The sequence below is a fragment of the Pelobates fuscus genome, chromosome 2, assembly GCF_036172605.1.
Source record: "Pelobates fuscus isolate aPelFus1 chromosome 2, aPelFus1.pri, whole genome shotgun sequence".
Lineage (NCBI taxonomy): Eukaryota > Metazoa > Chordata > Amphibia > Anura > Pelobatidae > Pelobates > Pelobates fuscus.
The window spans coordinates 197,221,645-197,246,841 of record NC_086318.1 but is presented as its reverse complement, the minus strand read 5'-3'; the positions used below and the strand labels follow the sequence as shown (position 1 = coordinate 197,246,841).

The 25,197-nt window shown below is 43.3% G+C and overlaps 1 protein-coding gene across 1 annotated transcript in view; it reads right to left on the bottom strand.

The window, feature by feature from the left end:
* Nucleotides 1-20,310, bottom strand: part of HTR1E (5-hydroxytryptamine receptor 1E) — a 197,903-nt gene extending 177,593 nt beyond the window's left edge. Inside the window, exon 1 of the mRNA XM_063441149.1 lies at nucleotides 20,063-20,310. The gene's annotated coding sequence lies outside the window, so the exon portion shown is untranslated. The remainder of the gene's footprint in view (nucleotides 1-20,062) is intronic.
* Nucleotides 20,311-25,197: the final 4,887 nt, after the last annotated feature.

The window sequence follows — 25,197 nt, the reverse complement described above, 5'->3', positions numbered from 1 at the left end:
GAAAACTTATTGACTCGAGTATAAGACTAGGGTGGGAAATGCAGCAGCTACTGGTAAATTTCTAAATAAAATTAGATCCTAAAAAAATATATTAATTGAATATTTATTTACAGTGTGTGTATAATGAATGCAGTGTGTGCGTATGTGTGTGTGTGTATGAGTGCAGCGTGTGCATGAATGCAGTGTGTGTGTGTATGCAGTGTGTGAATGCAGTGTGTGCAGGGCCGGTGCAAGGATATTTGCCGCCGTAGGCAAAAAACATTTTGCCGCCCCCTCCCCCCCCCATATGTCCTGACTTCCCCTCCTCCTCCCTCAGTGGTCCTTACCTCCCCACCCCCGTGTTCCTTCACCCCCCCCCCCCCCCGTGGTCCTTACCCTCCCCTCCCCTAGTGGTCCTTATCCCACCCCCTCCCTCTCATAGTGGTCCTTATCCCCCTTCTCCCTCCCATAGTGTTCCTTATCCCCCCCCATCCCTCCCATAGTGGTCCATATACCCCCCCTCCCTCCCATAGTGGTCCTTATACCCCCCCTCCCTCCCATAGTGGTCCTTATCCCACCCCCTCCCATAGTGGTCCTTATCCCCCCCCTCCCTCCCATAGTGGTCCTTATACCCCCCTCCCTCCCATAGTGGTCCTTATACCCACCCCCTCCCATAGTGGTCCTTATACCCACCCCCTCCCATAGTGGTCCTTATACCCACCCCCTCCCTCCCATAGTGGTCCTTATACCCACCCCCTCCCTCCCATAGTGGTCCTTATACCCACCCCCTCCCTCCCATAGTGGTCCTTATACCCACCCCCTCCCTCCCATAGTGGTCCTTATACCCACCCCCTCCCTCCCATAGTGGTCCTTATCCCACCCCCTCCCTCCCATAGTGGTCCTTATCCCACCCCCTCCCTCCCATAGTGGTCCTTATACCCCCCCTCCCTCCCATAGTGGTCCTTATCCCCCCCCCTCCCTCCCATAGTGGTCCTTATACCCCCCCTCCCTCCCATAGTGGTCCTTATACCCCCCCTCCCTCCCATAGTGGTCCTTATACCCCCCCTCCCTCCCATAGTGGTCCTTATACCCCCCCCCTCCCTCCCATAGCGGTCCTTATACCCACCTCCCTCCCATAGCGGTCCTTAACCCACCCCCCCCCCCTCCCTTAGTGGTCCTTAACCCACCCCCCCTCCCATAGTGGTCCTTATACCCCCCCCCCTCCCTCCCATAGCGGTCCTTATACCCACCTCCCTCCCATAGTGGTCCTTAACCCATCCCCCCCCCTCCCTTAGTGGTCCTTAACCCACCCCCCCCTCCCATAGTGGTCCTTAACCCACCCCCCCTCCCATAGTGGTCCTTAACCCACCCCCCCCTCCCATAGTGGTCCTTATACCCCCCCCCCTCCCTCCCATAGCGGTCCTTATACCCACCTCCCTCCCATAGTGGTCCTTAACCCACCCCCCCCTCCCATAGTGGTCCTTAGTCCCCCCTCCCTGCTTGATACATGGCAGGGAGGGGGGCTCTCCTTCCCTGGTGGTCCAGTGGCAGTTCAGTAGGGGGGAGAGGGGGGCTGGCAGAGCTGTACTTACCTGTTCTGCAGCTCCTGTCAGCTCTCTCCTCCTCCGCGCCGTCCGTGCAGCTCCTTCTATCAGCTCACACTGTAAGTCTCGCGAGAGCCGCGGCTCTCGCGAGATTTACACTGGGAGCTGACCGAGGTGCTGAACGGACGGCGCGGAGGAGGAGAGAGCTGACAGGAGCTGCAGGAGAGGTAAGTACAGCTCTGCCAGCCCCCCTCTCCCCCCAGTCTGTATTATGGCAATGCAAATTGCCATAATACAGACTCTGACTCGAGTATAAGCCGAGTTGGGGTTTTTCAGCCCAAAAAATGGGCTGAAAAACTCGGCTTATACTCGAGTATATACGGTAGTCAAAATCTGTGGTTTGTTTACATTTTTTTTGGTTCACACCTTGTACATTTGGCTGCGGTCTTAAGGGGTTAAAGCAATGATGGGAAGCTAACACATGGAAGAAGCAGGGCCGGTGCAAGGATTTTTGGCTACACAGGCGAAGATGAATTTTGCCGCCCCCCCCCCTTTAGCGATGTCTCATATCCAGCCTTTTGAAATCCCCATGTAGTGTATTGTACCCCCCTTTAGTGTGTCTTACACCCCCATGTGTATCTCCTTTCCCCCCAGCCCCTTTGTGTGTCTTTCTTTTCCACAGCCCTTTTCTGAGGTACACAGACATACAGTCATACAGACACACACAGAGACATGCAGACACTGGCATATAGATAAATAAAGACACATTTATACAAACACAGGACATACAGAAACATGAAGATGCAGGCATACAGAACAAGGCATACAGATACATACAGGCATGCAGAGACATACTTACACAGGCATGCAGGGACATATATACACAGACAGTCACACAAAGATATACAGAACAAGGCATACAGAGACATATGGATACGGTCATACAGAGACATACAGACACAGGCATACAGTGACATTCAGAAACACACGGACACAGTCATAGAGACATACAGACACAGACATACATACACAGACAGACATAGTCATACAGAGACATGCAGACAGGTATACAGAGCAGGGGCAGATCCAGAACCTAATCTTGGGGGGGGGGGGGGGGGGAGGGTGGTAGTGAGTTTTAGTGGGGTAATAGGGGCTCTAATTGGGGAGTTAGGGGCTGTAGTAGGGGGACAGGGGCTGTAGTAGGGGGACAGGGGCTGTAGTTGAGAGTTAGGGGCTGTCATTGGGGGCTTAGGAAATGTAGTGGGGAATTGGGGATGTAGTAGGGGGTTAGGGACTGAAGTAGTAGGTTGATGGCTGCAAGTGGGAACAGGGGCTGTAGTGTGGGGGATATGGGCAGCAATTGGGGGAGAGGGGCTGTAGTGGGGGTAAGGACTGTAGTAAGGGAATAGGGGCTGTACTGGAGTTATGGGGTGGAAGGGATGTGAAGTAAGGGAGTTAGAGGCTGTAGAAGGGAGTATAGGGGCTGTGGTGGGAGCAAAGGGGAAATGTGGTTGGAAACGGGGCAGTATGGTGGGAAGCAGGGGCAGTAGAGGGGGACACTGGGGCAGTATGGTGTGGGCACAGGCTTTAACGAGGGACACTGTGGCAATAAAGTGGTGTCACAGGGACAGTATGGTAGGGGGTAAATGGGAAGTAGAGGGGGGGACAGGGGCTGTTGAGGCGGGTAGAGGAAGTAGAGGGAGGAGACGGGGCAGTAGACGCGTGTGAAAGGGGGGCAGAGGCAGTAGTGGGAAATAGAGGAGGCACACGGGATAAAGAGGGGGGCACAAAAGCAATAGAGGGGGGCATGGGCAGTATAGTGGGGACAGGGGCTGTAGAGGGGGGCATGGGCTGTATAGGGGGCACATGGGCAGTATGGTGGGGCAGAGGGGCTGTAGACAGGGCAGGGGCTGTAGAGGGAAATAGAGGAGCTGTAGAGGGGCAGTATGGTGGGGCAGGGGTTATGGAGGGAAATAGAGGTGCTGTAGAGTGGCACAGGGGGCAGTAGAGGAGGACAGGGTCAGTGTGGTGGGGGCAGGGGCTATAGAGGTGCTGTAGAGGGGCACATGGGGCAGTATGGTGGGGCAGGGGCTATAGAGGGACGTAGAGGGGACATGGGCAGTATGGTGGGGCAGGGTCTATAGAGGGAAATAGAAGTGCTGGAGAGGGGCACATGGGGCAGTAGAGTGGGGACAGAGGCTATAGAGGGGCTGTTAAGGGGCAGGGGTAGTATGGTGGGGCAGGGGCTATAGAGGGGCTGTTAAGGGGCAGGGGTAGTATGGTGGGGCAGAGGCTGTAGAGGGGCTGTAGAGGGAGCAGGGGTAGTATGGTGGGGCAGGGGCTATAGAGGGGGCAGGGGCAGTATAGTGGGGCAGGGGCATAGAGGGGCTGTAGAGGGGGCGGGGGCAGGGGCAGTATGGTGGGGACAGGGGCTATAGAGGTGGCAGGGGTAGTATGGTGGGGGCAGGGGCTATAGAGGTGGCAGGGGAGTATGGTGGGGCAGGGGAGTATGGTGGGGGCAGGGGGAGTATGGTGGGGCAGGGGGAGTATGGTGGGGGCAGGGGGAGTATGGTGGGGGCAGGGGCTATAGAGGTGGCAGGGGCCGTATAGTGGGGGCAGGGGCCGTAAAGTGGGGGCAGGGGCCGTAAAGTGGGGGCAGGGGCCGTAAAGTGGGGGCAGGGGGAGTATAGTGGGGGCAGGGGGAGTATAGTGGGGGCAGGGGGAGTATAGTGGGGGCAGGGGGAGAATGGTGGGGGCAGGGGTAGTATAGTGGGGCAGGGGGAGAATGGTGGGGGCAGGGGGAGAATGGTGGGGGCAGGGGGAGAATGGTGGGGGCAGGGGGAGTATGGTGGGGGCAGGGGGAGTATGGTGGGGGCAGGGGGAGTATGGTGGGGGCAGGGGGAGTATGGTGGGGGCAGGGGCCGTATGGTGGGGGCAGGGGCAGTATAGTGGGGACAGGGGGAGTATAGTGGGGGCAGGGGGAGTATGGTGGGGGCAGGGGGAGTATGGTGGGGGCAGGGGCTGTAGAAAGGGGCTGAAAAAAAAACGTTTTGATTTAAAAAAAAAAAAAAATAACAATGCTTCTTCCCCACCCCCTTCCCCTCCCAGAAGCTTACCTTGGGCCAGAGAGGGAGAACCTTTCAACTGGTGGTCGGCTGGGAGGCTGGAGCTGCAGTCAGGACCGCTGGGGAGTCTGGGAGCAGTAGAAGTCCCGCCCCCTTCTGACATCATCAGAGGAGGACGGCTGACTTCACTGCCCTGCTCCTGCTGTGTGCTGGCTGCAGGGAGAGAGGTGAGATTACAAATCCGAGTCTCCAGCCAGAGGCAGGAGATTCGGATTTTTGCGCCCCCCCTCCTCTGGCGCCCTAAGGCGGCCGCCTGTGCCGCCTTATGGACGCGCCGGCCCTGGGAAGAAGTTATTGTGTAGCTGGTGGCCTTCATTACTTTGCTTCTGCAACTACTGATTCATCTGCTGACTTAGAGTCACAACTTGGAGCTTTAAAAGGTTTAGAAACACATTTGCCTCTTGGGTGGTGAATTGAACATAATTGACATGCTAGTCCCACTATCATCATCATGAGGCTGAATACTACTACTAATGGTGGTACGTATGGTGGCAGCAGTGCTTGTGGTGGCTGCAACAGTGATGGTGTAAACAGTCCTCAATACTGAGGAAGAGGCATTGATACAGTAGTGGCCATGGCACTACTGATGATGGACTGGGAAACCAAACCAATCATGTTCAATCTAGAACAAGAACAGACTGCTGAAATAATTATTGTGTTTGGCTTTAACCCCTTAAGGACACATGACATTTGTGACATGTCATGATTCCCTTTTATTCCAGAAGTTTGGTCCTTAAGGGGTTAAAAAACACTACACCGCACACAGCAAACAGTGCACTGCACACAGTCCTCACATACTGGACTGAACAAGCATATATATTTATTTTTTTAAATCTTAGCACATTTGCAGTTCCCTCCAGCTTTTATTTGATTATCTGTTAAAACCAGAAAAATCTCTGCATTCAACTTTTACTTTCACTATTCACAAACATCCAATTTGCACATTACTACCTATTAAATCCACGTTAAGTTGATCCAGTTTTACTGCTCATAACAGAAATTGTGCTCATAGCTCTAAACTCCCTAAGTCACCCTAACACAAAATTGAGCTGCTCTTAACAGTATAACTAACTACACCATAGCCCTAAACACTACATACAACAATATAGCAACATCTTCATTTTTTTATTGCAAGACAATTCAGCGGCAATATGGTTAACATTGAGTCAGAATTCCGTTTATGGTGCTGTTTTCAAACACATCTCAGTAATACAAGCAAATTCATTTGAAAATAGTGCACACCAATTTGCCTCAATCTGTTTTCAGCCTGTATTATGGAGCCGAAATTAAGGTGTTTTATCATCCAATAAAAGAGAATAGAGAAAAAATAAAGTGGTAGAATTTCCATTTGGGTATTTAAAGGAACACTATAGGAACTTCCAGTAGCATTTGGATATTTAAAGGATCACAAACATGTATTCATTTCCTGACACTATAGTGTTAAAACCACCATCTGGCCCCCTCTTGCCTCCCTAGATATAGTAAAATCTTACTTGTATTCAAGTCTGCAGCTGTTAGCTCTACCCCTGCCTGCCTCAGACCTGCCCCTGTCTGCTCACATCTTCAGAAGTGGTGGTCTGAACCAATCACAATGCTTTCACATACGATTGGCTGAGGCTGTCAAGGAGGCATATCGGGGCAGAGCCAGCACAAGTCAAACACAGGCCTGGAATCAATGCATCTCTATGAGGAAAGTTCAGTGTCTGCATGCAGAGGGTGGAGACATTGAATGGCAGTGCTGCTTACTCTGCAGCACTTCCCAATGAAGCAGCCATCTGAGGAGTGGCAAGTGGAGTTATCACTGGGCTGTAATGTAAACACTGCATTTTCTCTGAAAAGACTGTGTTTACAGCAAAAAGCCTTAAGGGAATGATTCTACTCACCAGAACAAATGCAATAAGCTGTAGTTGTTCTGGTGACTATAGTGTCCCTTTAACCCCTTAAGGACTGATCCAAACGTACACGTTGTGAACAAAACAAAACGTAAACAAAATCTGGCATTTGCGCTACATGTCTGTCCAACCGTAATTCACCTCTTTCATATTAAATGCATCCACCCACCCTTATTATATATCATTTTATTCAGGGGAAACAGGGCTTTCATGTAACATCAAATATCTAGCTATGAAACATAATTTAATATGAACAAAATGGGAGAAAATAAGACATTTTGTTATTTATTTTAGTTCTACATGACATTTTAACTGTCAATGTCATAATACTGTTTACTTTTAATGCAATAAAATACACATATTTGTATTCAGCGATGTCTCACGTGTAAAACAGTACCTCCCATGTACAGGTTTTATGGTATTTTGGGAAGTTACAGGGTCAAATATAGCACGTTACATTTGAAATTGAAATTCGCCAGATTGGTTACGTTGCCTTTGAGACTGTATAGTAGCCCAGGAATGAAATTTACACCCATAATGGCATACCATTTGCAATAGTAAACTAAACATACTAAGTATGTCCTGGGTCCACAAAACATTGCATTGTTACAATAGGATAAAATTTTACAAAAATACAATATACAAACAATATATATTTAAAATACAATATACAAATAATATACACACATATATAAATTTAACACATAACACATAACATTTGTATCTTCCCTCTCTCTGTTAACCTCACTTCCACATCCCCTGACCTCTTGGACTAATATGAAGAAAAAATCTGTCATTGGTTTAATCTTTTGAGTACTAGAGATACGAACAGCACATTGCAAAGTGAAATGCAAATATGAGTGGCACACAGGCCCGGACTGGCAATCAGGCACACCATGCAAATGCACGGTGGGCCGTGGTGGCCATGGGCCTAGGCCGGCAGGGAGATCACAGGATCTCCCATGCCGGTCTTTGCAGGGCCGGCACTATCCGAGCGCCGTCCCTGCTGTAGTCAAAGGTCTCCCTCACCGGCCCACATACAGTATATTGCGGCCGCCAGCGGGGAGAGAGTGAGGGAGACAGCGAGGAGAGGAACCCGGAGGAGCTCTAACATAAAGCTCTGCCGGGTTCCTCTCGCGAGATTTGGAGCGTTGCCATGGCACACACTGGACATTATGCTTTCCTAGCATTTTTGTCTCCTGGTATCTCATCTATGGAGACACCAGAGACAAATTTCAAGCAAACACAGTGTAAGCATGTTATTATATTTGCTTGCGCTGTGCAGAACAAATACAGGGTCTTTTTCTCATGCTAGAGCTCTTCAGCAGGGCTCTGCGCATGGTCTACCCTGGAAGACCATTGAACCAACATGCTCACTTTGTGATGGGGCGTGCTTGTCATTGGTGATGACAAAACACACCCTATCTGGCCCCGTCCCCTTTAATTTAAAAATGCCCGGGCCAAATTTTCTTCCCAGTCCGGCCCTGGTGGCACATGAGGATACATAAAAACATATGATTATGTGTTATTTCTGTGCTATTCCTGCTCCTAGGATACATGTGTAATGGATCGACGGGCACCCCGACTGGGTACCTCCATTGAAGGATGCTCCTAGCGCTTCCTGAGGGCTCTAAGCACCCTAGCAGACACCACAACCACCAAACCGGAGAAGCATACGAATGCTCTCAAACATATGAATGCTGTAAACCACTGAACAGGAAAAGCATACAATCAGCTTACACTCCTGGCAATCAGCATACAATCCAATTCCCCCAATAACGAGATGACACTTCGTTTTGAGGGTCAAGCAGAACTGACTGTACTGGCACATACAGCCTCTTTTATTCCCAATCCACAAACCTAGTACTGCCCACAGGGATTTGAAATACAACCAGTCAATCCGTACAATACACACAGACACTCCCACACAAAATCCTCCCCTCTGCCTGTGATATGATTACTGAACACAATGGGTAATATAATTATCACAGGCAGAGAAATACAGTTTTTACAAAATATTAATAACTTCCAAACTATACATGCCACAAACATAAAAAAGTCACATATTCAAACTCAGCACACTTTAATCATAAACATAGTCAAAATTCAGCCAATTCCATCCAGGGGTTAAAAAGTTAGCCGGAGGTTCCTTTTTTGACCGACCGCAAGCACATTTTCATGCCCAAACAGTTCCAGAGAATCAGGCTGTGCGGTCGGTCTATTTCCCATGTTAAAGTCAGTTCAAACAGATGAACGACAACCATTAGAATTGTCGAACTGTCGAATGAACTGTCGAACGGCGTTCGAACTGTCGAATGCATTGAAGTCTGGAGAAGGTAAAACTTCAGCTGAATTAAAGATGGCCGCCGCCACGTGTTCGTTTGTCGAATGGCGGCCCCCAGCGTTCGGCAATTTACCTACAGCAGGATCCCAGCCTGGGAGGTAAATTGCCTGCACACTTACACTTCTGGGTGGTCCGCCTGTGTGGTACTTGGTTCAATAAGCCCCATTTACTGAACCAAGTGGGAGAAAGCCAGGAACACAGTATATTAACAGTCTGGGGACACTGGGGACAAAGTCTTAAAGGAGCATTGTCCCAAATAAGTCAGGGGACACTGGGGACACCGTCTCAAAGGGGCATTGTTTCCAAAAGTCACAGTATGTCCCCAGATGGTTCTTAAAGGGCAAGCAGCCGCATAATAAAATACAATATGCCCAAATACTGTATTTAAAGGGCCAAATCTCCCAGGGGCCATAGTCAGCAGGCAAGAGGCGGGCAAACAGGCTTCTCCAATGCCCAGTGGCGAGGTTGGTTTCACCACAACATGACAAGACAAAATGGAACTGTACCTGGAAACTTGGTATAGGCCTTGGATTAATAGGTTTTCCTAATGATTCAACAGTGTTAGAAAAACTCTCCAAATGAGTTATCAGTTATTTAGTTTTCGGGAACTTTTGTAAAAAAAAATAAAATGGAAATTTTTCCAACCTTACTGAATCATTTGGAAAACTTACTAAATCAAGGCAATAATCTGGCAGCATGCTTCATCAGATGCACACAGTACTGGGACTGGGGGAAACATTTCCAGAAGGCACATAGTGTTGGGACTAAGGGAAACATTTCTTTCAGGAATTGTTCCAGAGGATTGGAGGAAGGAAGATGTGGTTCCTATATTTAAAAAGGGTTGAAAATCCTTGCCTGAAAATTATAGACCTGTGAGCTTAACTTCTGTGGCTGGGAAAGTATTTGAAAGGTTATTAAGGGATAATATTTAAGAATTCCTTGAGAAGAACGTGGTTATCAGCAAAAATCAGCATGGCTTTATGAAGCACAGGTCACATCAAACTAAGTTGATTGCATTCTACAAAGTAGTAAGTAGAAGTATATGTGATCTAGTATATGGGCAGTGAATGTGATCTATTTGGATTTTGCCAAGGCGTTTGATACAGTTCCACACAATAGATTAGTGCTCACGGTCTAGATGAAAATTCTTGTTCTTGAGTAGAACATTGGCTTAAAAATAGAACATTGGCTTAAAAATAGAGTACAAAGAGTTGTCATTAATTGCACATTTTCAAGCTGGACAGAGGTGGCAAGTGTTGTCCTCAGGGTTCTGTTCTAGGACCCCTTCTATTTAAAGGACCACTCTAGTGCCAGGAAAGCATACTCGTTTTCCTGGCACTAGAGTGCCCTGAGGGTGCCCCCACCCTCAGGGACCCCCTCCCGCCCGGCTCTGGAAAGGGGAAAAGGGTTAAAAACTTACCTTTTTCCAGCGCTGGGCGGAGAGATCTCCTCCTGCTCTCCTCCTCCGATCCTCCTCTTCTCCTCCCAGTCGGCTGAATGCGCACGCGCGGCAAGAGCTGCGCGCGCATTCAGCCGGTCACATAGGAAAGCATTCATAATGCTTTCCTATGGACGCTGGCGTGCTCTCACTGTGAAAATCACAGTGAGAAGCACGCAAGCGCCTCTAGCGGCTGTCAATGAGACAGCCACTAGAGGACATAGGGGGAAGGCTTAACCCATTCATAAACATAGCAGTTTCTCTGAAACTGCTATGTTTATGAAAAAATGGGTTAACCCTAGAAGGACCTGGCACCCAGACCACCTCATTAAGCTGAAGTGGTCTGGGTGCCTAGAGTGGTCCTTTAATATGTTTATGAATGATTTTGAAAAAAGCATTGAAAGTCATGTTTCAGTGTTTGCAGATGACACAAAACTCTGTAAAGTAATACAATGTGAGCAAGATATGACTGCTGCAGAGGGATTTAGATAGGCTTAGGGACTGGGCACTCAAATGGCAGATGAAATTTAATGTAGAAAAATGCAAAGTTTATGCACTTCGGCGTAAAGAATGCACAAGCAATGTATACCCTTAATGGAAGCGAACTAGGGATAACAACACATGATAAGGACTTGGGAATTGTTATAAATAGCAAACTATGCTACAATGTTCAATTTAAATCAGCAGTGGCTTCAAAATGAATAAAAGGAATGGAACATTTTAACTATGAAGAAAGGTTAACAAATGTAAACTTCTTTGGTTTAGAAAAATGTCGCCCCAGAGGGGATATGATAACATTATACAAATATATCCAGGGACCAATACAAACCATTGTGTGGAAATCTATTCACAAACTGGACTTTACATAGAACACGAGGTCATGCATTTAGACTGTAAGAAAGAAGATTTTGTCTAAGGCAAAGTAAAGTTTTTTTTTCCGTAAGAACAATAAGTATTTGTGAATCTCTGAGTGAAGAATTGGGTTCATCAGAGTCCGTACAGATGTTTAAACAGCAACTAGATGCATACTTGCAAAAACAGAATATTTAATTATATAATTTTTTAACTGTAGGGTAATAGGTTATTGATCCACGGATAAATCTGACTGCCATTCTGGGGTCAAGAGAGAATTTTTTTCCTAGTTTGTTGCAAAATTGGAAGTCCTTCAAACTGGGTTTTTTTTTTTGCCTTCTTTTGGATCAACAGCAAAAAACAAATGTGAAGAAGGCTGAACTTGATGGACACGTGTCTTTTTTCAGCCTATGTAACTATGTAATTTCCAAACGGCATATAGTGCTGGGACTGGGGGAGACATTTCCACAAAGTACATAGTGCTGGGACTAAGGGAAAACATTTCCACACGGCACATTGTGCTGGGACTGAGGGAGACATTTCCACTATGTACATAGTGCTGGGACTGGGGGGAACAGTTCCACAAGGTACAAAGTGCTGGGACTGGGGGGAACAGTTCCACAAGGTACAAAGTGCTGGGACTGAGGGAGACATTTTCACAAGTTACATAGTGCTGGGTCTGGGAGAAACATTTCCAGAAGGTACATAGTGCTGGGACTGGGGGAGAGATTTCCACAAGGCACACAGTGCATACCATGTGAGGTTTCTAGATGGCACACCATGCTGCTATTGGATGACACATTGCTTGCTAATGGCCCAGCAAGCACACATCGAACTGAGCTAAGCTGCTTTGTGTGTTGTGCTATAGCCTAGTGGTAAAGAACTATATTTTCACTCTGGCATCGAAAGTTCAAATCTTGTCAGTGCAAAACATGTTTTTTTATTATGATTTTGCTAAATGAGATAAAACCAAACACTGTTTTAGATGTCGCATGCAGTGAATATATATCACTTTCCATGTACCAAAACATAAGAAAGTAAACCTAATCACTTTTGTATGTTCACTCCAATACAACTAAATAAGTGAAATTAAAGGAACACTAATCACAAAAACAACTTAAGCTTAATGAAGCAGTTCTGGTATATAGACCATGTCCATGCAGTGTCACTGCTCAATTCACAGCCCCATGAATCTCATGCACACAGAATTAGCAGAAACAACAACCATAACAAATGTATTTCAACTCACAAACTTTGCATAACTTACCCAAGCCTTACCTTTAGGTTACTTACTAGGCGGTGATTAAAAGTCTTTTGAAATAATATACAGTCAGCGTTCAATTAAAATGCCCAACTGGAGATTGAATAGGGTACTACAAAATCACCTTGAGTGAATACTAAGCATGTCTGAGGTGAGTGGCTCTCAACAGTTTATCCAGATAGCCCTCATTCATTATCAGTGAGTCCATTTGGGCTGTAGTGGAGGATAGGGAGGGTAAATGATAGCACAGCAGTACTGAATGGTATATGTTTACCATTTAAAATGAAAAAAATTACAAGTCTCAAAAGGTAAAAAATGTCAATTATGTTTCTATTATGACAACAATTATCTGGTGCAGCACTGACCAAGGTGCCCCTATGAATATGCCACTATTGGTTGCTTAAGACTTCTTGTTAGTGACATTTAAATCCCCAGGCTCCAAAACATTTTTGAAAGAATGGAATGAAAAAAAAATAATCAAAGCATATCCTCATATTATGTCAAATATATGAAAACAAATGACATAAATAAAGGGGTCAAGTCCAAATAAGTGCTCATGGTTTTAAAATGGAAGTTTCAACAAGCTCTTATAGTTGTGATGGTCAGGTGTCCATATACTGTTCATTCTTTTGTTTAGGATTATAACTAAGAATCTAGAGGGCTAATTTCATTAGCAGAAATTGTTTCTAACACCTGGGGAAATTACAATGTCCTGGTTTTAAGATGATAAAGTTTTCTCACTTCGGCAGATTTACTGGAAGAATAACAGTTCATCAAATTTGGATTGTGATTGTTTTAATAACTGTCATGAGTTACCCAATATTTGGGAAGACATATTCAAGTAATTTATGTAAGTGTTCTTTCTTTTATATATTGTATCACTTGGACACTTTTTGGAAGATACACTATATTGTGGTTTTGCACTTTATGACCTGCTTTTGCACTTTATGTATATAATATATGCACAATGATATACACATGTCATTATCCTTAAAGGCACAGCGCACTTTTTTCTCTTTTTCTAAATTTATATGGAGTGTTTTCTGAGCTATTTTACACTTATTTAGTGCTGCTTGTCCTTTATGGTATTTCATTTTCACTTTTAATAATAATACACAGCACCTTTCTTACTTGATTTCTTCTTTTGTATCTTGTCATGAGATACCAGCCGAAAGTCAGAAAGTATTATTGAATGTTCACCAATGCCAATGTTGGTTTTAACACTATGTGGTCAGGAATATGTTCCTGACCCTATAGAGTTTCTTTTAAACTAGGAGAGTCTAAGAGCTGCATCTCCACATTTCATTCTCTAATCATCAGTTGCAGCAATAGCTTCTTGTGGGTACTAGCTTTGCAGAATTGTTGTGGTTATCTGTGGGTAGATCTACTATCAGGGAACAATTCTTGCTTTCTGTTTCACCTGCTTTCATGCATAACACAGTCATAATTTTGGCAGGAAAGTCCCAATTTCATGGTCCTGTCTCATGATACTGTTCCCTGGTGTCCGACGTTAGATACATTCAAGCTACACACAGCGCAGTAGGACTATACAGAGAGCACAAAAACAGCACTCTCTGCATGGTCCACCTTTGGTGTGCAAGCCTGCTTGATTAAGTGAGTTTGTCCCCTTAGGGCAGCACCAGTGATAAAATTTGATTTGATGGTCCATCCCTGTTAACCAGGCCAATGGTGCCCTGCCCTCCATCAGACCTCCTAACTGTTCCGATTTCGGCAGGACAGTCCCAATTTTATCTCCAGCCATCGACACTTTTGGGGACAACATGGAACGACCTCAAAAAGCGCAGCACTAGTGCATAATTAGACGTTATTGCTTTGTGTTCAGGGCACTAAGACCCTGCTCCTGACATAGTTTGCCTTCAGTGGGCTGCAGTGGTGTAGCTAGAGCTTTTGCTGCCCTGGGGCTGCACCTGAGTTTGCCACCCCTATCTCGGCCCATGTCATGTCTGGTGCAGTCGCAGACGTCCATGGCTGCACCAAACATACCTCTTTTAGGTACTCAGTGCATCTAGCCCAACAAAGTTTACAACCTTTTCAAGCTTTTTAAAGATATAAACCCAATGAATACATGCATGAAAAATTCATGCATGTAATTCATTAGAGGCATATCTACTAAACAGTGATTTTATGGGGAGTGGGTTTGCCCATTTGGGCAGAATGTTCCTTTAAATAATTATTGCTACTGAAGTGCTTCGGTATATTTAGCTTTTTATTGGTGTGAAAAGAAACACTTAGGAGTGAAACACAGCTTATTAAATGAAATGATTTACACATTTTAAAAAATATATACTTTATTGGGACGGAGGGAGGGTGTGTGTGGAGGGTGCAGGGACGGGGTGGGATCTGTGGAGGGATGGGGACGGTGCAGGGGAGAAGGGATCTGTGCAGGGGAGGGAGGGGGACTGTCAGGGTGCTGGGGAGGCAGGGGGAGAGTCAATCTGTACAGGGAGGGGGACAGGGGGGAGAGGGGATCTGTGCAGAGGAGGCAAGGGGTGGATGAGTGCAGTGGAGGCAGGGGGAGAGGGAGTCTGTGCAGGGAGGGGGCTATCAGGGAGACAGGGGGATATGTGCAGGGGTGGGTGGGATGAGAGGGGGTGTGTGCAGGGGAGGGAGGGGAAGAGGGGATGTGTGCAGTGGAGGTAGGGGGAGAGGGGATCTGTGTTGGAAGGGGACTATCAGGGAGGCAGGGGGATATGTGCAGGGGTGGGTGGGGTGAGAGGGTGTGTGTGCAGGGGAGGGAGGGGAAGAGGGGATGTGTGCAAGGGATCCAGTGGGAGAGGGGATCTGTACAGGAGTAGCAGAGGGGAGAGGGGATCTGTGCAGGGGAGGGAGGGGAGAGAGGATCAGTGCATGGAGGCCGGGGGAGCGGGGATCTGTGCAAGGGAGGCAGCGGGAGAGGGGATCTGTGCATGGAGTGGGTCGGTGCAGGGGAGGGTGGAGGAGAGAGGATGTGTGCAGGGGAGGCAGAGGGAGAGGGTATTTTTTTACAGGGAGGGGGCTGGCAGGGGGATTTGTGCAGGGGAGGGAGGGGGAGAGGAGATTTGTGCAGGGGAGGGTGGGGGGATCTGTGCAGGGATGGGAGAGGGGATCTGTGCAGGGAGGCAGGGGGATCTGTGCAGGGGTGGGAGGGGATCTGTGCAGGGTAGGCAGGGGATCTGTGCAGGGTAGGCAGGGGGAGTGGGGATCTGTTCAGGGAGGGGTGCTGTCAGGGAAGCAGGGTGACCTGTGCAGGGGAGTATGGGGAGAGGGGATGTGTGCAGGGGAAGTAGGGGGTAGGGGATTTGTGAGGGTGTAGTGAAGAGGGAGCTGTGCAGGGAAGAACTTACCTGGTGTTTATCTCAGGCTGCTCTGCCCTGCCTCTTCCCCTCTCTCTCTGCACCGCACTGAGACCTGGCAAGCAGAGCAGGACCGCTGCCAGGTCTCCCTCAGAAGGTGGGAGCAGGGACCTTCCTGCCCCCATAAGTGCTGCCAGGGGTGGACTGACCCCCCACCCCCCACTGGTAGCATGGCCTGCTGATTGACAAATAGCCTGGAGTGAATGCATGCAAGACGGGCTTGTCAATTCTATGTGTGGACCCTTTCCAGGTGAATGTGCCTCTATAGGCGGGGCCAGTAACATAACTGCATTACTGGCCTGTCCCATTTTGCCCCATACACCAGCCCCCTGCGAGATGGCAGGTAAATCACAGGACACCGATGTTGGGGGGTATGTATAACACTATGCATTGGTAGATTCCTTCATTGCATCTACCACCAGAAAAAGGTTGTATGCCAGTTTTAGGAGATTTATTATACTAAGAAACTACCAAATTAAACCATTGCATTTCCATATCACCTGAAGTTGTGCAATGGGGCAGGTAAATTGTATTCAACAATAAGACCCAACTACCGGCTGAAAATAGATATTGATGAAACATTCTTAACCACAAAACTACCAGAGCATGAGTAGACAGACAGATGACAGACAATGGAATTAATATTGTTTTAGCATATGAGCATCTTTATTGACTTAATTTGATATATAATGCACAATCATTTTATTCACCATTTATTCACCATCTCAAAATACATATTTTGAGTTATGTCATAACATGTTTTATCTCTCAGCTCCTCAGAATGTAGCAATCTGTGGTTTAAATAAATCCAATGTGATGACAAGAATCTAGCTGCAAATCCTGGACTGTCAGAATTTCCATTCAGATGAAAGAAGCTTGTTTCATGTGTGATCTTTTTAATCACAGTGCGAATACATGTTGTTTTACAGGTTTATACTTCATCATTAGCATGAGAAATAACCAATATAATAGAAAAACTTACAAAAATACAAGATGATTAAATAGGATAACATGATATTTAAATACTTTCATGACTATCATATTCCATTTGTAACCTAAAAGCATAATTATTTATATATATTAGTTTAGTTGTCATTACAGACATCTCTGCTGTTATTATTCAGGAGACAGAAGCTAAAATACACAAATTTGTGCATTCGGTTTTGTCCGAATTGCGATTTGTCCGAATTTAGGCAGATTGTTTGTTCGGCCGATCTCTGTATCTTCAAAGCATCATATAGCGCAACTTCTGAACATGTTCTTTTGATTTGGTATTCAGAGTTCCTCTCATGACACCAGAAAAAAAAAAAAAAAAAAAAAGATGATTGAAGGTCAGTGGATAGCCACTAAATATAGAGTTTACTCACAGATCACCTTAGAAGTGGCCAACAGAGAGAGAAAAAAGTAAGAGTATTAAAAAACAAAATTATATTTATATATTTAAAACATATATGTCAATTATATAAATATAGATATTTTAAAGCTCCTCCTTTTTTCTCCTCTATTGGTTCACTTCATCTGTGAACCAAATGTACCTATCAGTGTACTGCAAATTTTGGAGGTCCCAAACAAAATGTATTTATTTATTTTTTAAAAAAAACTTTCTGGCCAAACCAATGTTTTCCGCCATGAACAAATATAGTTAAAACCCTCTGATAACCTAAATGATAATGATGATGATGGACATTGGTTGCTATGAAGTTGCTTCCCTCCAAGTACATAACACTACTGGACATTACTGTGTCGTCTGGGCGTCATGATTTCTCTTCTAAGCTTTATACGTTATCTTTATATCTTTCTTTCTTTGGCTACATGTCTGGCGGTATGCTAGAAGGTTTTGAAGCAGATGCGATTTGACAGTCAATGTAGCAGTTCCAGTTCATATATGAGAGGACTAGAATTAACTGCAGCTATTTAGGCTGTGTTGAAGTATATATGACATTGCTATTCCTCATTGATGTACTATAAATCCTGGGTGTCTTTTTGGGAAGACTGGTAAACAAATCCACTGTGCCCAGGTTACGCGTAATGGTATGCTGTATTTTCCTAGTTCGTTAGAGCAACTGGTGTTCATTCCTTCCACACCAAATCACACTAAAATATTACACATCATTGTTAGATGTGTCATTCAATCCCATTAGTTGAAATAAGCTAAATCACACACTGCAAAGGACACATGCTGGAATGGAAAAAAAAATCTTGGAAAGCAAGGGTAAAATGGAAAGATAATGCATACAAATAGAGAGAACTACATGTAACATGAGAAAAGAGAAAATGACAATAAAGAAGTATGCAATCAAATAATCCTGGTAGGAGAATGCTCTGTGAGAAAGCCTGCTAAAAAAAAAAAAATACTCTGAAATCTGTCTTTTTCACCTTTTGCAGAACTAATTTTTGAATTATATATATATATATATATATATATATATATATATATATATATAATTGGACAGTGTGGGTGTCCATGTAAGATGTTGCACACAGTTTTGTGTCGGGTGGTGTATGTACCACATGGGGTATTTACAAAATAACCAGTTTGACTTTAGAAGTTAAAGGTGACGATAGGAGTTGATACTAAAGATAAGACCTGGCCACTGAGCAAGTCAAGGAGTTATTATTGGATTTTTATGTACACGTTGTTATTTATGCCATGTAATGCTGGAAAAAGGAGAATATCACTGCATTTATATCATCTGCTTGTATTCCAGTAGTGTGCATAACACAATTTCTATGTCTGGAACAAATGCACAAAGTAAATTGCATAACATTCATGCTTGGATCATTTGCCCTTAATGTTATCTATGGGCTAACATTACTATCCATCACTTTTGGGATCACTTGCAGAATAACAGATTTACAAAGGCTGACAAAGATATGTGATTAATCAGGTTAACAATGAACAGATAGATAATATCACTTGTGATATTCAGTTTAAAAATGTTTTTTGAAAACTGCTAAACCAGCTACACTGCTGCAATAACTGTGCAAATATCATCTCTAAATTGATGCTAATTTGAGATATGAATTTCAACATCTCCCAGTTGCAGAGTCAACACTGAATAATACTTACCTTACCTACTGAACAAATTATCTACTAAAGGGCCACTGTAAGCACCAAAACAACTTTAGCTTAATGAAGAGGTTTTAGTGTATTGGTCACACCTCTACATTCTAACTGCTTAATTCTCTGATGTTTAAGGATTCCTAGCCATAAACTTCACTGCTCACTGTGATTCACAGTCTCCAAGAAAAAAAGGTTTAATTTTTAGATCACAGTGTGCTTACTTTATAAGTACTTATCTCCTGCTCTGTTAATGCAACTTTAATCACACACAAACAGGAAATAAACAAGAAATACTAAATTAAACACACCATGCAATTTGTAAAAGGACATTTTTCAAAAGGAAGTTAATTACCTTTACTTTTTCACCCCCAGGAGGTGTGTTTGGAGGCTGTGTGAGGGGAGTCACAGCCAGGGGAGGTGTGGCTATAGCATTAATAAAACTGATTTATTAATATTTCAAGTACCATTTGTAAAGCGGCAACATATTCCACAATGCTGTACAGCTGGGGGAGGTGGGCATGACCAATACACCACAACCAATTAATTAAGCTAAATTTATTTTGATACTTTAGAAAACACACACACTACTCTATCTCTCTCAAGACTTGAGTAGAGTAAAAATAATTACTAAGTATGCCTCAAAGTATGATGAACAAACAAAAAAATACAACCAAAATAATGTAACATGAATTAACAAAAGCAGCCCAGAGGGTACAGCACAAACATTGGCTTAACATGTTATTAGCATAATCCAAAACATAAACCAGCAGTAGTTTGTTCTGACAAAATGTGCAAAGTATGGATTTTAATATATTTTATTGAAAATGAATCTGTAATACATCCTTGGTTCTCTGTTCTAACCTATTATTCCAATTGTTAAGAGTAATTTTAAGTTCAACGACCATCATCCATCCATATACCCGAACTATCATTAATTTATTGACAACCTCTGATGCACAATCAACTGCTACGAATAGCAACAACTGTCATTAGTTTGCTAACTGGTAATGAGAGTTGTAGTCCATTTCACCAAGAGTATCGGAGTTTGCTCTCTCTCTGCTGTATCCAAGCACAACGCTGTTTATTTGCAAAGACAAATAATGAACAGAAATCAATGAGGGAATGCATTGCCCACACATGATTCCCCAAACCAAGCAACATGCACGCAGGTGATGTATCAATATTACAATAATATGGGATGCGGCATTACCTGGACAATAACAGCACTTGTAGCTGGCTCTCCATTCTTTGTGAACATTCCAAATGGATTATCCTGTGTTACCCCGATGGGTACCTGGCGAGGTGCAATGATCACATTTTGCAGGACTATCTCCCACTTGCTGGATCTGCGATCAGAAACTCGGTGTGGCTTGCTAATGCAGTTGTTAACCAGCTAAATCCATCGTCTCACAAGGCAATCCAACAAATCAAACACAGTGCTGGGTGTGTAACTTCCAGGGTAACAGGTGCAAAGAGCAGGTTAAACACAGCTTAGTCAGTAAAAGCTGCAATAGAAGCAGCAGCAGCTCAGTGCTCAGAACACACTGTGCTCAACTGAACTAGGATGAGAGCAAGCGAAGCTTTATTGCCAGAGTGTTTTCCACTCGCTGGTCATTAGGGGGCGGCAAAGCAGCTAGTCATCCAAGATCAAGGGTACACAAGCAGTGCGAGAAGGACGAGTGTCAGCGGGTGCTGTGTAAAATGTGTTACCCACAGAGATGTGTTACCTTACACACTCCCTCCTGTGGGGAGGCAGGCTTATTGAAGTCCCAACTGGTCAATAAATCAATTGTGCTTATCCACTGCCCTGCTAAAACTAAACCTTAACCATGTTTCCATCTAACAAGCAGGGCATTCTTTAATGTCCCATAACATCATTAAACAGCATATTTACCATATTTCAAATAACAAAACATTTCCCTTCTTCAATAGATTTTCACTATACACTATGTTTTCAAGTAACCTCTTAAAGCACCACATTTTTCCAACCCCTGAGACTAAAATGGTTCACATATATGTATCCACTGTAGTTTTCATCACTAGCAATTAAAAGGTAAATTATAAGTGCATTTTTTTTTCTCCGTTCCCATAGGAATCACCACTTTTGACCAAACCCTGCAAATAAATCGGATACAGTATCATATATCAACTTTCAATGATATGTGTGTTTATTAACCTTTACATATAATTACAGAAACATGCACACCAATATAACAAGTCAAAATTATTATTTACATATGCATATGTTCCTACAAACATGGACAGGGTTATTCAGTAAAGATCGCAATTCTCATATTTTAAAGCTAATTCGGGTCAAAATTTGGTCTGCCAGAGAGAATCTGCAGCAATTGCCCGGATGTATTTGGTGTCTGGATTAGAATCAGTGCTTTCGCAAATGATTCTGGTTTAAACACATACACTCATGGGGGTTGGTAAAATTTGGTGATACCTGTAACACTGAAAGGGTAATTGAAAATACATTAGAAAGTTAAGAAGGGAAAAGGGAAATGTTTTATGAGCAGATGGTGATAAAAAAAAATAGGAAAAGGAATCAGACTTGTAATTATCTGTTATTTTAAGAAAGTGGTAAGTTTACGGTTTTTAGTGATTGTAAGGGAGATGCAAGGTTTTCCCATTGTTTAGAAGAATAAAGTGTTAAGTTATTAATGTTAGCTAGGCAAGAGATAAGCTTACTTGATTTATTGTCCGGTCATGACTTCAATGAGCTTCTGTGTGAATGCCTCCTCACAGTGTGTGCTTATTCTCTAGAAAGAAGTGAACACATCTTTTCTATGGGCAACACACTTTATCAGGACACAGAGAGATCAGGCAGGACAGGTAGTTAGAAATGGAGTGGACAATTTGATGATCCAGTTATTTGTTGCCCCTTGGACTGTAAAATACATGTCTTGTCCAGGAGAGTTGGAACTTCCACATATTTCCAAATGGAAACATTCAACATTCCAGAGCTAATCCTTTCCAAAGCTAAATGGGATTATTATGTGAAGATGATAGATGGTGCTTCTGTTAATACACCATTAAACTAAAATTGTAACATAGGAAATTAGACAAACATTCAATTTTAACAAAACATGTATGACATATTTGAACAGTAGGTGAAGTGGGCCCGCTAAACAAGATTACAATCTAAGCTTTATAAAAAAGCTCTACATTTAATGAATTAAATCTAAACAAGAACCTGACTACTACTGATACACATTTCATAGTACTTCAATACTTCATTTACTTTACAGAAATTAAATAGTTTGAATTTCTGACTAAACTGACAATTTAGATTAGATGTTGCCACACCTGAACCAGAAGGGAAGGGAATTATTTTAGCCCTAGGAATAGGACTTAGAGAGATTGGGTGATAGGGACTAATAATGGTTACATTTTGGGAATATATCATTAGGGAGGGCGTCGTTGTAATAGTAGTTTTTAGAAAGCTTGGGGTTCTTATTTTGGAGGAAACAATTGAAGGACCCACGACTCTCACATCCTTTTTAAAAAATAAATTTAGTCAGTTGGAGAGAATGGTTGGTAGGTGGATTCATCTTCTGGCAGTGAAATGAAGCTGAACTAGATTATATACTGAATGCTGTGGGACAAGAGAAAATACCAAGTGTACAAAACATTTTACCTGCACTTAGGTGCATTGAATTGAAGTGCCTCCATGGACTTCAATCTAGCCAATGTATTTGTAAATGTTTGAGATTCTATTGACTTTTAATTCCACTTTATTTGGTAATATACATGTATATTCTAAAACATTGTTTGGGAATAATATACATGTTTGGTTCCCGTGGCTTTCTAATGTTTGTAAAGGGTACTATAAATCTGGATACCGGGTCTATAATGCCAATAATGTGAACTGGTCTTGTGCATTCAGCTGTTCCTGTATCACAATCTGTCAGAATTTTAAACGATCGGCGACTAGTCCAAAATTCTGAACTCGAAAATGGTATATTTGGATGTATCAGAAAGCAAAAAATAAATAAATTGATTGATAGATAGAAAAAAAGCTGATTGATAGCTACTAGGACAGCCACTAAATGTGAATTTTACTCAAGTGATTTGTGATTAATAGAGAGGGAAAAAATTAGTAGCTGTAAAAAAAAAAAATCTATATTTATATATTTTTATACTATACAGTTGTACTCCAAAGTTTGCATACCTCTGGAGAATTGGTAATATATGTACCAAAAATGAAATGACCCCTGTTCAAAAGTCTGCATGCCCTTAGTTCTTAATACTGTGTATTGCCCCCTGTAGCATCAATAACAGTGTGCAGGCTTTTGTAATAGTTGTCTATGAGTCCCCTATTTCTTGCAGGTGGTATTGCTGCCCATTCGTCTTGGAAAAATGCCTCCAGGTCATGCAAAGTCTTTGTTCATCTTGCATAAACCTCACGTTCAAGATTTCCCCAGACTGATAATTAGGTCAGGAGACTGTGATGGCCACTCCAGAACCTTCACCTTTTTCTGCTGTAACCACTGGAGGGTCAGCTTGGCCTTGTGATTAGGTTAATTTTCATCCTGGAAAGTCAAAGAGCGTCCCATGAGCAGCCTTCGTGCAGCAGAATGCAAATATTCTGCCAGTATTTTCTGATAACATGTTGCATTCATCTTGCCATTAATTTTCACAAGATTCCTTGTGCCTTTAGAGCTCACCCCCGCCCCTGCCCCCCCCCCCCCAAAAAAAACATTAGTGAGCTACCTCCATGCTTCACATTAGGGATGAAATTCTTTTCACTATAGGTTTTGCTGACCCCTCTCCAAATATAGCATTTGTGGTTGGGACCATAAAGCTCTATTTTGGTTTTGTCACTCCAAATTATAGTGTGCCAGAAGCTGTGAGGCGTGTCAAGGTGTTGTCGGGCATATTGTAACCGGGCTTTTTTTTGTGGCATTGGCACAGTAAAGGCTTCTTCCTGTCCACCATGCAGCTCATTTTTGTTCAAGTATCATCGTATTGTGCGGCTTAAACAACCACACCGTCTTTTTCCAGAGCAGCCTGTATTTCTCCTGAGGTTACCTGTAGGTTTTTCTTTGTATCCCGAATAATTCTTCTGACGGTTGTGGCTGAAATCTACCTGACCAATTCTTCTGGCTTCAGATGTGGCTGAAATCTTTCTTGGTCTACCTGAACTTGGCTTGGTGTCAAAAGATCCTGAATTTTCCACTTCTTAATAAGTGATTGAACAGTATTGACTGGCATTTTCAAGGCTTTGGATATTTTTTGGAACTTATTTTCTGCTCCCCATGGCTCAGTATCTAGCCTGCTCAGTGCATCCACGTGAGAGATAAACTGATTGACTATTTATACACAGACAGATATATAAGGTTCGCTGTGTCTTTAAGACAAAATTTGCAAAGTGCCACAAGTGCAATATATTGTAATAAATTGTAAAGTGCAAAGTGAAATAAAGTGCATAAAAAGAGACATAAAAAGAACAGATAGTGTAACAATAACTGAATCATTAAGGAGCTGTTACAGTTAGTGCAGGCTTTCTCTGCTCTACCTTTGTGAGTGTACATTTCATTTCACTATACATGATTTTAGTTTTTTAACAGTGTTACACTATCTGTTCTTTTTATGTCTCTCCCCTACATGTTTTAATATTTGGAGAAGACGCAGTCATGTATGTATAAGCCAAAAATTTTGGTCTTATCACCATATTCACTAAGTGCACTTTATTTCACTTTGCACTTTACAATTTATTACAATATTACAATATATTGCACTTGTGGCACTTGGCAAATTTTGTCTTAAAGACACAGCGCAAGACATGTAGTATAATTTTAAGTGTTTTTTTTAGAGCTTTACACTTAGTTTGGTGCAGCTTCTGTGTGTATACTATTGTGGTGATATATTTATTTGTACTCATTGTTTTTAGACAGGTATTACGAGCGCCTTATCTTTCACTTGTTTTTGTACATTTCCGGTTATTTATACACAGTCACTATTTGCAATTTAAAAAGCCACAGATGTTGGAAATTAACCTTTAATTACCATTTTAACCTGTGTGTGTCACATTGTATGTCTGTAACAAAGCCAAACATTCAAGGGTATGTACATTTTTGATTAGGGCCATTTGGGTGATTTCTTTTATCATTATGATTTAAAAAGGAGCCAAACAGCTATGTGATAATAAATTACTTCATATGATCATTATCCTTCATTAAAAGACGTTTTTTTTGCACGACCAGTTATATCGTCAAAATGAATGACAAAATGTCTGCCAGGGTATACAGACTGTTGAGCACAATTGTATATTTGTATATTTAATAAATGCATAATATATAAATATAAATGTTATCACATGACAGGAGGCTTCGTATT